Source organism: Trachypithecus francoisi, unplaced genomic scaffold (genome assembly GCF_009764315.1).
Source record: "Trachypithecus francoisi isolate TF-2019V2 unplaced genomic scaffold, Tfra_2.0 Lachesis_group18, whole genome shotgun sequence".
In the NCBI taxonomy this organism is placed as follows: domain Eukaryota; kingdom Metazoa; phylum Chordata; class Mammalia; order Primates; family Cercopithecidae; genus Trachypithecus; species Trachypithecus francoisi.
The window spans coordinates 60903725-60920149 of record NW_022681463.1 but is presented as its reverse complement, the minus strand read 5'-3'; positions in this window follow the sequence as shown (position 1 = coordinate 60920149).

The window sequence follows — 16425 nt, the reverse complement described above, 5'->3', positions numbered from 1 at the left end:
TTCTCATCCCCCTCCCCCTACCCTTCCCAGACTCTACATGATTCTACTGTTCCCTTCCATGAGCTCAAAATATTTTTTTAGCTTCCACATATGAGTGAGAATATGCGGTTTTGGAGCAGGAGTAGCAATGAGAGAGGAGCCCCCAATTTTAAGGAAAATACTTAAATTGGAAAATATTTGTGTATGTTTGTAAGATAATAAAAAAGAACAGATGGGAAGAATTTGAAGACATGAGAGAAATGCGTAATAGTCATCCAAGTCAGATTTGTGATGATGAAAGGAGATGGTTATGAGAGCTCAGAAATCGGGCCTGTGGGTCTTAAACAGGAGGAGCCATCACATCAGAGTTTGAAGAAAAGGCAGTATGAATGTGCATATGTGTACATAAATTTGCAGAAAGGGTCAATACTTTGAAATAATTTATACTTAATGGCTAGACAATAAGATCATCTAAATGATATGTTAGTGAAGAGGGATGGACAGATAAGGAGAATGATGAAGATCTGAGTAACCTATATGTAAATAGAGAGAAAAATCAGAGGAAAAAAAATTTGAATGGTTTTCAAGTGTAAGAACTCTTTTACGGTTCAAGACAATTAATTTATCCTAGAATTAAACTGCATTGTTAAGAGATTAGCTCAAGCAGCACCTAAAAGCTTAGGTGTAGTATGAGATAAAATATGCTATAGGTCTGAAACATTTATAGATAAAATATATGATCATCATAGGAGTATAATAAGTAACTTCACCTTAAGTTTATTCTTAATTTATTTGCATAGGTGCCATTGCTCATAATATTTTAAAGTATGCTCACATTACCTATCTGGTAATATGGTAAAGTATGCTCATATACCTATACTCTGGGTTTATTTTCTCAGCAGATTATTCTATTGGAAAATGACTTAAATAGACACTTATTAATACTATATTTTATTTCCTGAGGAAGAAAGGAAATTAATTGTCTAAGTCATTATTCATATGCCTTTATATAGCCTTATAGACTAATTATCAAATGAATCTATCAGAATGACTTCATCACATCTTCAATTTTGAACTATAAAATATTCTTTTACAGTTTAGGCATAAATACAGGTTATACTACGTAGTTAAAACACCATTATGTTTATCTATAGATCTATAAATATCGTACTTTGTAAAACTACCACAATGAGACTTCCTTAATGATGAATGTAGAAATATTTTACAATGGTAATTTTTCATTTAATCTATAATTAACCAATAAATATGACAGAAGACCATTTTACTTGAATGCCAATAATTAGTGATTTTACATTTATATGATTTAGTAAATGAGACAGATCATCTACTGCTAGTGATAATTTCATTCTACAAATTCGGCAAATTTAGAAGTCCATAGCTCCTTTAGAGTCACTAAACCCTATAATTTATCACTTTAACCAATAATCTGGACACCATAATGAAAGAATCTATTGGGAGAAGTAAGCTCACTTTCAAAAGTAATCTGTGACATTAGGTTAATTAATTGAGGAAGAAGATAATCTTACTTGATTGCCCTTTTCACGTATGCCTCTCAGCTTCATTTCTATTGGAAAAAGAAAATCTGTACTCACCTTAATATTGTTGAGTCTACATATTACACCTCTCTCTCTCTCTCTCTCTCTCTATATATATATATGTATGTATTTATATTTTTCATTTTAGCCCATTTTCTAGGCAGAGAGTCTAATAAATATATAAATGGTTTTGACCTCTGGCTGGCGTGGTGGCTTTACGCCTGTAATCCCAACACTTTGGGAGGCCAAGGCGGGCGAATCACGAGGTAAGGAGTTTGAAACCAGCCTGTCCAGCATGGTGAAATCCCGTCTCTACTAAAAATACAAAAATGAGCTGGACATAGTGGCACACATCTGTAATCCCAGCTACTTGGAAGGCTGAGGTAGGAGAATCGCTTGACCCTGGGGGGCAGAGGTTGCAGTGAGCAGAGATTGCTCCACTGTACTCCAAAGTGAGCAGGACTCCATCTCAAAAAAAAAAAAAAAAAAATGGTTTGGACTTCTAAAATAAATATGCTTTCCCTGTAGCAGAGATTATTTTATATGTTCAAAATATTTGCCAAACTAAACATGTTATATGAAGGCAGGAGATCATGTTTCCCAATTGTTTAGCTACAAAGAGGAGTATGGTTCAAATATACCCTGCGTTATGTCTTGCTTTATACTACATGTATCTTTTCCTTGTGATGTAGTTTACATATACATCTATAACATAGCTCAGTTTTTAGAATTATTCTATTTGCATTTATATTTTTCAACATCTGTTTGACCTTGCCATCTCTAAACCACAATCTCTTCACCTGTGGTAAGCACATACGAGTAGATTCACTATACAAGGTTGTGGCAAGTTTTAAGTCCACTGTCTTGTACAGAGTTACCTCCCAAAAGATGTCAATAACAAGTATAATTACTACACATGCCAATCAATAAATGTAATATTTTCTCTTTTTAAAGCAGGGTTTTTCTCTTGGTGTAAGTCATGAGGTATCATGATACATTGGTATTTTATAAATAGATTAACTTATACACATTTTCTGCATATAATTCTACAGTCTCAAAAATGTAGAATATGAAATGGTTAAAAATACTTCTCATAGTTTGAGTAATTGGCCTGTATAATTGTGTGAGTCAGTCATTGTTAAAATGAGAGATTTCATGCAGAAATTAGACCTTTTGGAAATGCAGGAAGAGCTGGGAGGTGAAACCCTGGAAAGGGGAATCCGAGGATATGAGTAAGAGCCACTGAATCAGCTGGAAGCATTAACAGTGGTGAACAAGTTGGAACTTGTGGGAAAGTCTGAGAAACCCTGCATTTCTGCAAGTTAGAACAGAGCCATGAAAGAGGAACTTGCGAAGAGGTCTATAATTGCCACCTTTAAGAAGTCTGCTTCCTCTGTGAAAATCAGTGCCTCTGGGGGAACTGTCACTTTTATAGTTCAAGACAACAGGCTTTGGGCTGTAATTTGTCAGCACCGAGATCAGTCTAATGCAAACAGAAGGAAATATGTTATAGCCGTCCGTATTTGTCATCAGGTATATGTACCACAACCTACCAAGAGTACTGTAATGATTTCTGCTTCCACTCTGCCTTCCAAGTCTTGCTAGATTTCTTTCTTGGCCAAGTCTAACATAGGACGATATGAGCGGGGGGTGGAGGGAGACTCTGAAAAACATATTTGCCAGCCTTATGCTGACAACATGCCTCCATGTTTTATTAAAAAGGGAAAGTCATGTGCCCTTATAATCTGAGCATGGCAATCGGAAAAAATATGAAAATTATTCTGTCCTAAAGTAATATTAAGTACACATGCTTTCCAAAAAGTCTGCATAAAATGCCTCAAAGACTGTTTTCAGGTAAAGCACTAGGTAAAACTGCAGCATTGTAAAAGTATATATGCCACTTCTATGCAACAAACAACTTCAACAATCAGTCAACCTAGGATACTGGCAGAGGCAAAGCTGCCATATCAATAAAATTGATGAAAATTATTTTTTTGTTTACACTGAATTAAACTCGTCATGGTTAAAAACTACAAACATAAACATATTTTCTCCTTTTCTTAAAATTTTAACTAGAAATGAGCTTTTAAGCAAAATATTATAAACCACTAATTTGCGGTAATAATGATCTGAAGGCAGAATAGTACCAGCAATAATCGTATAAATACAATTGACACCACATGAAAAGAAACACTGCCTCTGTCAGAAGATGTATTTATTCCAAATGTAAAAAAAAAACTAGGACTACATACAGAGCTGTGTGCTGGTTTCTTACATATATAGATATATTCATATAAAATAGAATATTACATAGAGAAATTTCCTTCTAAAATATGGATTAACTCATTCTCAATTTTTTTTCCCATTAATCATGCATTTAATCTTCTGGTCTGAATCACCTTCTTCTCTTTTCGGGATTATTAAAATATATTTTTCTCCTTTCTTTCTGTGCTTTTACCTTTGCCTTCCTACTACAGGCCTATTTTCAGCACATCAGTCAAAGTAATCTTAGAAGCTTAAATCAAATCATGTTATTTCTCTGCTCAAAATTCTACCATGTGCCACATCTCACTCCTAGTTTTTATAAAAAAAGACAAATATATAAAATGACAAACTTTGTCTTATGCCATCCAACAAATGCTCTCAGATGTATTTTTCTACTGATCTCCCACGTAGTGAGCACGAAAGTGGTCTTCTTGAATTTTTTTTAAACATTGCAGGTATGCTCATGACTCAGAGTCTTTGCACTTGCAGTTTTTTCTACTAAAATTTTATCCCAGATATTCACAAGCTGTTCACTCAACTATTCAGGGCTTTATTCAAACATCACTTTCTTCTCAGTATGATCTATTCTAGACCCCCTAAGAAAAATGACCATTAAACACTCCAATTGTCCACAGATCTCTGTTACACTCCCCTGGTGTTTCTTTCTCTTTAGCATGTTTCAACATGTGACATATGATGTCATTTACTTTTTTGTGTACTTATTTTGTGGAGTCTCAACCTAGATCATAAAAATCTCTGAATTATTGGACTTTCTCTCCTTTTGACTATTATATCACCAACAGTAAGAATAGCATCTGGGCCACAGCAAATATTCACCAAAGATTTGCTGAATAAAGAAATGAGTATCAACAAAAGGTTGAAAATTTCTGCGAAGTTTCATATTATCATCTTAATAGATGTATAAAATATTTGCACAATAAATATTTCAAATAAAAATAAATAATTATATAAATTTAAAATATTTGCACAATAAATGATAGTTTCTACCACATCGTATTAATAGCGAAATTCAGGTACTCTCAGGAAAAAGAAAGTTTTGCTCACATAGACTCTTTCTACACAAATCTGAAATCAGGTCATAATAATCACATTTATTACTTCTGAACAGTTACAGAGATAGATACTTCCGTCATTTAAAAATTCACATAAAATATTGTGTTTGGTTTAATAAAAAAGGTTCCAATATGTTTCTGTTAACCTTTTTATACCAAGACAAATGTGGATAAGCCTTCAGTTAAAATTAAAATGAAAAAATTGAGCAGGAATGTCTCTCTACCAGAAATAGGTACTATCAGAACTAAACTCAGTAGAAATTTTCTGTTTGAAGCTTCAAGTTTTTATGTATAAAATGTATAAAAATGATAACTTTGACTGCTAATTTAAAAAATAGACAGTAGAGGAAATCATTCAAATTACCTTAATTCAAAATGAAAATATCAAAAAGTAAAATGTACATAAACAGTTTTATTCTCTGGTAAAATGTATTACTATATAGTTACAGGGAACACTTACTCGATACTTTACGTCTATTTTATAGACAAATATTCTATAAGCCAAAAAAATGCTCTACTTTAGCCACAAACTGTAGCTTAAAATGAAATCTAAAATGGTTTTTAGAGGAATATATCTACTTCTTTTACAAAAAAGTAATTGTATTTTAAATTATGATATCAGCGATGAAATTCATTATGTGTTTAAAATGCATGGATACCTTCAAAGATGGATGTGTATTTATTTGGGAAGAAACTAAGTCATCATCTCAAATACTGATATTTAACATAATAATTTAAGATTGCGCTTATGTTAATTTTCTAGATTTTTTCAAAAGTATTTTGTTGAGAAGAGAAAGTTAAACAAATTATTTATTAATTAGCATTTATCATGTTTTTAACATAAATTATATGACGTATAGGCATTGTTTGTTTTATAAATGGACATAATGACAAAAAAAGCATGTAAAACCAAAATTACATTCAAAGTTTCTGTTACTTAATGCATACTACATCCATGTAGGAGTGGTTGCAGATATAAAATTACCTGCTTGTATAAATGAAACTGGTTCAGAATAAACCTCTTATACAATTGTAATAAATATGAACAAATATGCCACTGTGATGGTAGTTTGTGATAGTGGTGGTGGCTATGTACATGAGGGAGTACAAACATATGGAAACTTCATATTTTTTGCTCAGTTTTGCTGAGAATCTGTGCTGTGCTAAAAAGTAAAGTCTATTCAAGGAGGAAAATCAATTATTAATACTACCAGAATAATGACAGAATAATAAAGGATCTAATTTCATGATGAAAGCTGAAATCTTGTATTTATATGAGAAGATTATTTTTGTTTTTCATGTTGAATACTTGTTCTAACTTAAAATAACCGAACTCCATTAATGTTGATAGATTAACAAAAATGTTTCTATTTGGTATGGCCTTTATACATGGCCTTCATTAATTCTATGAACTTTCTTTGTGTGTTCTTGAGCTTGACTTGTATAGTATATTACCTAGATGAGTGATTTCACATCTTTCTAATGCTTCAACTACTTGGAGAGTAATTTGACATTTGACATGCTACAGTATGACATGTTATCAGCCATGTATTAGAGAAAGATTAAGTAGTTAAAAGAATAACAACATAGAAAAATAAAGTACATATGTAGTTGTGTTTTCAGGACTGATAGCAATGGCACAAAAAATTGCCAAGTAGAGAAAGTTTAGATTTAAAAAATTTTAAATAAGCTTAATAGCCATCTTGCCAACTGCTTTTTTCTATAATAACATTATAAACGAAGTAAATCTGATTCACAAAATGTACCCGGGTTAAAAACTGCATCAATCTGATAATATTTGTTGACAATACGTGCATATTGGGGATACTGGATTTTTTTTTTTTTTGAGACAGAGTCTTGCTCTGTCGCCCAGGCTGGAGTGCAGTGGCCGGATCTCAGCTCACTGCAAGCTCCGCCTCCCGGGTTCACGCCATTCTCCTGCCTCAGCCTCCTGAGTAGCTGGGACTACAGGCGCCCGCCACCACGCCTGGCTAGTTTTTTGTATTTTTTAGTAGAGACGGGGTTTCACCGTGTTAGCCAGGATGGTCTCGATCTCCTGAGCTCATGATCCGCCCGTCTCGGCCTCCCAAAGTGCTGGGATTACAGGCTTGAGCCACCGCGCCCGGCCCGATACTGGATTTTTTTAAAAGATGACAAGAGTAATCATACATTCAATGGGTTTGAATTGAAACGAAAGATTTGAAGTTTTTATCTATAGTTTTGTTTCAGTTTGGTTTCTTATCTAGCCCTATTGTAAGCGGGTATCTCTAAAACGAAGTCAGAATTTGACATTTTCTAATTTTGGACTTAAAAGAAGATAGTGCATTGTACATAAGGCTACTGCTATGAAAATTGTCTTTTTACTTAAAAAAGTAATCACAGTACAGTTTATTTGATTGGTTAACTCACTGTCATTGTGAATTGTTTGCCAAATATTTTATTATAATGAATCTTATCAGATGCATTATGAATGATTTTTTCTGCTTTGCCAATGGAGTTATGATTTTTAATATGCTGTTATATATGCTTATTTTTAAATATTAAATAGGATCATTATGTTTGGAAATGAAAACTTACACTAAATGGACTTTGCACTATGTAATGCAAAAAAGTAGAAAGAAAAGCATTTTAATATGGTTGCAAAAGGTTTATTCAAAATTATAAGTTCCAGAATTTCTCACCCTGGGACCATTAAAGGCTCACAACAATTTACTTTACTTTCCTCTTCTTAATTGTTAACTTCTTCAAGGGCATACTTCATTTATCATTGTATTCCCAGTGCCTAACTCAGTACCTGATAGAGTAATTGTTTAATTAAACACTTACTAAATAAAACTGAATGATCTTAGTTTCTTGGGGATATAATTTTTATTTCAGTAATAAATGTTTATAACTGAAGGCGAATCAGAAATGTTTAAAATTTCTAAACACAAATATTTTACAATTCTAAACAGCAAAACACAGAAAGTGTTGGAAGTGAGAAATTATAAATATTAACAATTATATTGGTTAACTGTATTTATATAGAAAATTATATTAATACAATTTAGAATGCTTTAAAATGATAGAAATGGAAAAGATTTTGGTTGCTCCTTAATATCCTTTGCATATCTGGATTTTTAAATATGCCATACCATTTTCCATAGGTGGAGTTTGAAAATAATTACCAAAAAAACAAAAAAAACAAACACATGTCTTTCTAGATATTATTCTTTCTTGACTTTTCATTGATTCACAAGTAATTATACTTTTGGGGTAATCTGATTGTGTTATCATGAGATGAGGCCAATGTTATATTATTTCAACTTAATATACAAAACACATGCACAGAAAGAAATATGCAAACAGTAATTAGAAACTACCATTATTTGAATGCACCTAAAAATATGTGTCATGGATGTCAGTGAATAGCAGACTAGGTAGCTTCAAGGACCAAATTCTTCACACACATACTGAAAAATTCAGTAACATCTGTCAGAATCAACTTTGTCAGAACTCTGAAAAATAGTCAAAACTTTACAGCAACCGAGAGAATGCTGTATCAGAAAAAGGCAACTAAAAATACTAGGAAACTTTGCAAAATTTGTACTTGCTCTTTCACTGCCAGGATCCCTGGCTCAGCATTAATCTTGAAGATGGCTACTCATGTTACATTTTGGAGCCCTTATATTATTGGTTCTGGAGAGAACAGAGAAGACCTTCTTATACAAAAATTGTGCTTGTCTATTCTAACCTGTCTAAGAACTAACTGAAAAAATGATCAAGGTGCTATCATTTGCTTTATTTACCCAGAATCTCTCAGAGTAGAATGGCAGCTTTAAATAACACATTACTCAAGAACATTGTAAGACTAAAGAGTAACCTATTTTTGTCTAGAATAAAAGCTGACAGTTGAGGTAAATAATAGGTGCAGCAAATATCTAGAAGCCAAAGCTGAGAAGAGTGTTTCACTGGAATATTAAGGTAAATATTCTCATTCATACAGGGGAATTTAGAAATCCATCTGCATGCATAGGGTAGAAAACATGCTTAGAAAAGACTTGAGAAAACCCTGTGTATTAACTTCTGGCCTATACTTAGGCTCAGCAAAAGCAGGAAGTGAAGGCTAAGGCAGAGTTGTAAATCATCAGCTAATTTTAAAGGAATGCCTCAACACAAGGCCAACCTGCAAAGACTTAAAGAAATTTTTCTATTTTTCTTTTCTCTTCTTTCTTCATTTGCTTTCTTTGTTTTTTTTTTTTTTTTCTACTTCTTTTTCCTTTCTTTTATCTTCTTCTTATTTTTTTTTAATTTAGATTTTGGTTGGATTCCAGACATTCAAAATATTGTCTGTCAAGACACTAGCTGACCAAAGCTTAAAGAATAATGATGTTGAAGACTACACATAACAAAAAATACAGACTTAACAAGTCAGTAAGCAAACAAAAACTACATTCATAGCAAGAAATAAAAACAAGACAAGTAGGGTGAAGGCAATCTCATTTTTAAAGTTGCCACATTATAATATTCAAATTGTTCAGTTTTCAACTAAAAATAAAAAAAAATTGAACAAACAAGAAAGTAGAACCCATTCAAATAAAAAATTAACAGAAACTGTTCTTGAGGAAGCATAGACATTAGATTTACTTGATAAAGATCTTAAATCAACTGTACTAATATGACAAGTGCTAACACAAATAATGAAGAACTAAAGGAAGTAAGAAGAATGATGTCTTGGTAAGTAGAGAAAAATCAGTAAAGAGATGAAAATTACAAAAAGGAACCAAATGGAAATTCTAGAGTTGTAAAATACAAAGACTAAAATAAAAATTTTACTAGAGGGATTCAACATCAAATTTGAGTATACAGAAGAAAAAATAAACAAAATTAACAATAGAATCATTGAAATTATCTAGCCAGAGAAGGAGGAAAAGAGCTATAATAATATACAAATAAGAAAAAATAACAAGTTTGGGCAAGAAGATGGGGAAATTGAGAAGATGCTCATGCATTGCTGGTGGGAATAAAAATGGTACAGTGCTGTGGAATTTTAGGAAGAAAAGCAATTTTATGGTTAGTCTAAGATTTAAACATAGAATTTCCATAGGACCAATATTCCATTCCAAGCATATACCTCCAATAATTGAAAACGGATATTCAAACCAAAGTATGTTCACAAATATTCATAGCAACACTATTCATAATATCCAAAAGTTGGGAAAAACCCAAATGTCATTAATAGATCAATAAGTAAGCAAAATATGCTAAAACCATATAATGGAATTTTATTCAACTATATGAAGGAATGAAGTACTAATACATGTTATGACATAGAAGAGCCACAAAAACGTTATGCAAAGTAAAAAAAAAAAAGCAGACTGAAAATGTCACATATTGTATAATTCCATTTACATAAAATATCCAGAATAGGTAAGTTCATAGAGATATAAGCCAACTAATGATACCAGGTACTGAGAGAAGTTAGGTATAGGAAATTATTACTTAAAGAGTGAGGGCTTTTATTTTGAAATGATAATAATATTTTGGAACTTGTTATAGATATAGGTGGTGGTAGCACAACTTTGTTAATACTATAGAATTTTAAATTTCAAAATGCTAATCTTATGTCGTATAAATTTTTCCTCAATTTTTAAACTGCATTTATTATTCTCTTAGAATAATTGAATAATTATTGTTGAATAATTTATATCATAAGAAAATATTCAAATGAGGATTTCACCAGGAAATTAAAAAAAAAAAAAATGTAGACTCTGTTTCTAGCCCTCCCACTGACAAATTTGACCTAATATTGGCCAAAGTTTTTAAGTTTTTTAATGGGAATGCTTGCTGTATTATTTAGCAAAGATGGGTACTTCTAAAGGCTTAGAAGTAAAAGAAATTCTCACAGGTCCGTACCTGTCATACTACCATTAAGGTCTTTCCTAGATCCCTGGTACTCACTTGACATCAAAAATCCATCTATATTGCAGTAGAACAGGAGTTGGTTAATCCTTGCTCTTTGGGACTTGGTTATAAGTGTCTTTTTAGATCACTTCTCTAGGATTTTTTGTACTGAAATTGTACATAGCTATGGCCTACACTGTGGCTAACACCTTTACTCATGCTAATTATCTGCTCTCTGTGGGTTCAAGATATTCAAGATACCCAGTAATAACTTCAAGATTGATCCTAGTGAATAATTTATCAAAAGAAATAACTTAGGATGACTTGTAGAGAAGGAACTCAGAATTTTATTTGTGAAATTCATCGTCACGGGTATTTATAATACATTGAAATAATGATCATTTAAACATGACAAAGGTGTTAAAATAGCACTTGCTCTTGAATAGGACACTTTCAAGAATGAAAGACATCTCATTATTTTGAAGTTTGGGGCAAAAATCAGCAATAAAAAATAAAGTATAGTGTATATAATACTTCATATTTTAAATAGGAGTGAAAAACTAACATGGCAGGTCTTCATATGGAAAGCAAACAACAAATTGGGAAGTTACAGGTACCTAAGTATATGTAGAGATATTAGTTGGCAAAGAATATAAAATCAAAGAAGACAATGAAATGGCTTATAAATAGTTTTTACATACTCTGTGTGAATGAGGGACATGGCTACTCTAATATAGAATGGTCGTTGATAGGGCATTTGCAACATAACCTGTATCAGATGAGGAGGAAAACCAAGGTGAAATGGCTAAAAACAAATTAAATACAACATAATTCAATTGTAAGAAGAGTCACTGTTTTGTGATTGGTAAGTCATCAAGTAGGATGATGATAGAATGATGAGATTTTCCCCAAGCTTCTACCTAGAATTGATATGTCCATATATATCAAAATAGTTGACCATTGTAATTGAAACTGAGATCAGAATGCAAAAATAGGAAGCCTGGAGCTGAGTAGATGTGATTGTGCTCCTATGATTGATTGTGGGGCTGGTCAAATTATGTAAAAGTTTTGCTTTTCGAGGCCAGGTGCTGCGGCTCATGCCTGTAATTCCAACACTTTGGGAGGCCGAGGCAGGTAGATCATGAGGTCAGGAGTTCAAGATGGACCAGCCTGGCCAATATGGTGAAACCTTGTCTCTATTAAAAATACAAAAATTAACCAGGCATGGTGGCACGCACCTGTAGTCCCAGCTACTCAGGAGGTTGAGGCAGAAGAATCACTTGAACCCGGGAGGCAGGGGTTGCAGTGAGCTGAGATCGCACCACTGCACTCCAGCCTGGGTGACAGAGCGACACTCCATCTCAAAAAAAATAAAAAAAGGATATTTTAATATAAGAATGTTTAAATCTATAGGGAGTTAAAAAAACAGTGTGTAATGAAGTATACATATTTATTTCAGCATATTTCATAGCATTTTTCACTACCTGTTTTAACATTAAGTATTTATTTGTTTATTTGCTTGTTTGTTTTCTGTTATCCTACTGAAAGCAAGGACTTTGCATGTCTCTTTCACTGCTTAGAAATGTGCATGGCCTTTAAGAGCTCATTAAGTATTAGTCAAACTAATGAATAAATGAATACATATTGTCAGATAATAAAGCACTTAGAGAAGATAATCATAAATGGAGGACATTGTGTGTGTGTTTTCTCCTTCATAATGCAATTAAATACGTCTTGAGACTTCACCTAGCCTTGTCTGGTTCATTAACCTGAAGGCTATGCCTTTGTCCATAAGAGCTTAATTTCTCTACTATTAGATATTTGGAGAACTTTTGGCTAGCAGGCTAAACAAAATAGAAGGTCCATCTAAGAGTAAGTAACAACTGTTAAAAATCTGAAAAATTTGTGTCCTTGATTGAAAGGGTTAGTTTAAAATTAAAAATAAAGGTACATAGTTAAAACAAGAAGAAGGATGTAAGAACTATAGAATCTCACCAAAATCAGGGAGTACTAACTATCTTGGGCTGGTACTACTTTTGCAACTATCCAGTAGTCATCAACCTAGCATAGAGATATCAATTAATGAATATCTCTTTTTCTGAAAGTATACTCTAGGTCCAAAACAATATTAAGCAGTAATAAAATATTAACAGTTGTTTAAGCTGTTGAGATTTTTTTCCCAAAACGTCATGATTCTTTCTTCAATCTATTCTAGAAGACTTAAGAGTGTTTCAGATACACTGGAGGCAACTATTTTTAACAGGAGAGATGTTAGTAATGATTTTATTACATTCCTTGAAAGACGAATAATAAGCCTTAGTAACAGTAAGTCATAATACTTGCATGTAACTAGAGGCAGGCTCAAAAGAAAGGACCCTTTGTTCTCCAATAACATTAAAATAGTAAACAAGTAAGGAAGCAATATTGTTCTTTGGTCATAATATGTGTAAGCTATGTCCTTGGGAAAACAGATGTATTATTTGCTTTTGCTTACTTATTGACCAAAGTATTTCAATTTTATCTTTTAATTCTTAAAAACAAAACCACTTTTAGTAGGAGGTTCATATTGGAAAATATTAACATAGTATGTCTGATAAGAGGATAGTGGGAAGTAGAATAGGCAAGAGAAAGAGAAACACAGAATTTAAAAGGTTGCAAACAAAATCTGAGGAAATAAGTGTCTTCGATGGGGCCAGAGTGCACCAAATAAATATGATTCGTTTGAAAGTGGAATGACAGATCTATAAGTGACTCATTGCTGCTTGACATCTTACTTTTCTTTTTCGCAATAGTTATTCTAGATATTTGCCTATTTCTTTAAATCCTTTCTTCTTTATCTTTTATAGATGAACAAGACTTCTCATTTACAAAGTAGAATCCATTAAGTAAGAATTCTTTTATATTTCTCTCTCTCCATACCTCAACTTACAAATAAATTTTGATATACAGCCAATAGTAGAAGTTGCATCTAAGTGGAAGTGATAAGGTCAAAAATCAGAAACATTAGTGCAAATATATGCCTTTAATTGAGGTGTTAGTTTGAAATTAAAAATAAAGATACATAGTTAAAGCAATGAGAAGGTTGTCAAGAGTTTTAGAATCTTACCAAAATCGGGGAAGACTTCCTGTCACAGTAGTTATGTATAGGACAAATGCAGAGTTGGTCAGTGAAGTGGATATCATTTCTTACATAATATCATCTGGACAAATTACTATAAACAATATTAAATATTTCTTATATCTTCCAATCTCTTTGTCTATACTGGTTCTAGTTATCAGACTATAAACACTTTAAAAATTCTTGATATTATAAAAATATTTATAACTGATTGATTGTGTTTTAGTTTTACTTTCACTATTCTCTGCTTCCCTTTGATTTCATCCCAACTTTTAAATCTTATATATTTTTGTTAATTCAAAGTTATCACATCCAAAAGTATAAAAACATATTCATATTAGCTTGAAAGTATGAGTTTTATACATTCTAGTAACAATAATTACAATTAATCTTTTAGCATATATTTTCAGTTTCCATGCACACCCAAACATGAAATACATGTGTGTTGAAATGCATTTTAGTATTTAATATATAGTGGACATTTTTTTCTATACCAGCAAAACTTGATGTAACTCACTTTTTTGTCATTATTCTTTTGTTTATATTAGATATTTTAAACAATTTAAAATGAGTCATGTTACTAAATGCAAAAGCTATTACTAATACAAAGCCCATAGTTATCTTATTTGATCTTATCATCCATCCATCAGGGATAGTCACTTTCCTAAGTATGGATCATTAATAAAAAAACTTCATTGCTTTTATTCTCCTCCTTCTGATGTTTGCCATAGGAATTCAATTTTCTTTGATTCTAAAAATTAATTTGCATATACTAATTCATGGGAAAAACATCAAGAAGAATAAAAGATATCATAATGTGATTTATTACATTTTTTTCAAATAAAATAATGTTTCAGGGTCAACTGTGATAAGTTAATGACACATATGGGCTATATAGGGAAACTTCTAATACATACAAAAAAGGATATTCATGAGACAGTAGAAGAGATAGCACAGGCTCCTAAAAAAAACATTGTATCATCTCAATAGAAATCAAGAATGAAGAAGAGACTTGTAAAATTCAAATAGCAAAATAACACACTGAACACCAACCTCAACAGTAATCACATTAAATTTGAATAGACTAAATACCAATTAAAAGGAAAAAGTAGCATGGATTTTCTTAAGAAATTCTCAACTGTTTCTTGTTAATAGAAGCACTGTAACTATAAACACAGACTACTTGAAAGTACATATACCATGGCCAAATTTTGCGTTAAAAAATCAAGAATAGTTTTATTAATGATCAACCAAGTAAACTTCAAGGCAAATAATATTGCCAGAGACTTAAAATGATAATTTTAACGAAGATAATTTTCTTTATTGATGCAATTGTCCATAGACACTTCAGTTCTTCCCATATTTTGGGTATTTTGAATAATGCTGCAATAAATATGACAGTGCAGATAACTTTATGAAGTGGTAATTTCATTTTGGGGGTGATATACACTCAGAAGAAGGATTACTGCATATTATGGTACTTTTATTTTTGGTTTCTTTAGAAACCTCTATACCATTTTCCAGAAACGTTGTGTCAACCTACATTCCCACCAACAGAGTCCTAAGGCTCTTTTTTGTCTCTACAGCTTCACCAGCATTTATCTTTTGTCTTTAAAATAATTGCAATAAATTCAAGAGATCTATTGCACAACTTAGTGACCATAGTTAATGTATTGTATTTTGAAAAATGTTAAAAGATTAGATATTATTTGACTTTCTGATAACAGTCATCCTAATGGTTATAAAGCGTTATCTCATAGTGGTGTTGATTTGCATTTCCCTGGTGATTACTAATGTTAAACACCTTTCATATACCTACTGGCCATGTTTATGTCTTCTCTGGTATAATAATGTCTATTCTGGTCTTTAATATACTACACAGCATTATTCAACCCTAAAAAAATAAGAATGATTCTATCATTTGCCAAAACATGAATGAGCCTAAAGGATATTATGCTAAGTGAATTAAACCAGATAAAGAAAAAATATTGCATGATCTCACTTACATGCAAAATCTTTTTTAAAAAAGTCAAAAACAACAGAGATAGAGAACAAAATAATGATTACCAAGGGCATGAGTAGGGGAGAAAATGTAGAGATGTAGTTTGGAGGACACAACATACAAGATGATTGGAATGAATAAGTCTAGAGATCTAATATATCACATTAGGATACTGGTGATAGAGTTGTACTACATTTTAATTTCATGCTAAACAAAATTCTTTAGTGGCTCTTTCCAAAAAAAAAACCCAAATAGGTAACTATGTCAGTTAATGAATATGTGCATTTGCTTCATTCTGGTAACCTTTTACCTATTCATATATATAGCATAACATCATTTTGTATACCTTAAACATTGTATACCTTAAACATATACAACCAAAAAAATAAAAGCTTCAACATGTGAAGTATACACTTTTTTAAAAAGTGTCCATGGACATTGGTGAAGGTAGTTCATATGCTGGTACATACTTTCAATAATTTATTTCACAGGATTAAATATATTTTTGCCCAAACTGAAAAACTCAGTAGGATTAATACACTTACAAAA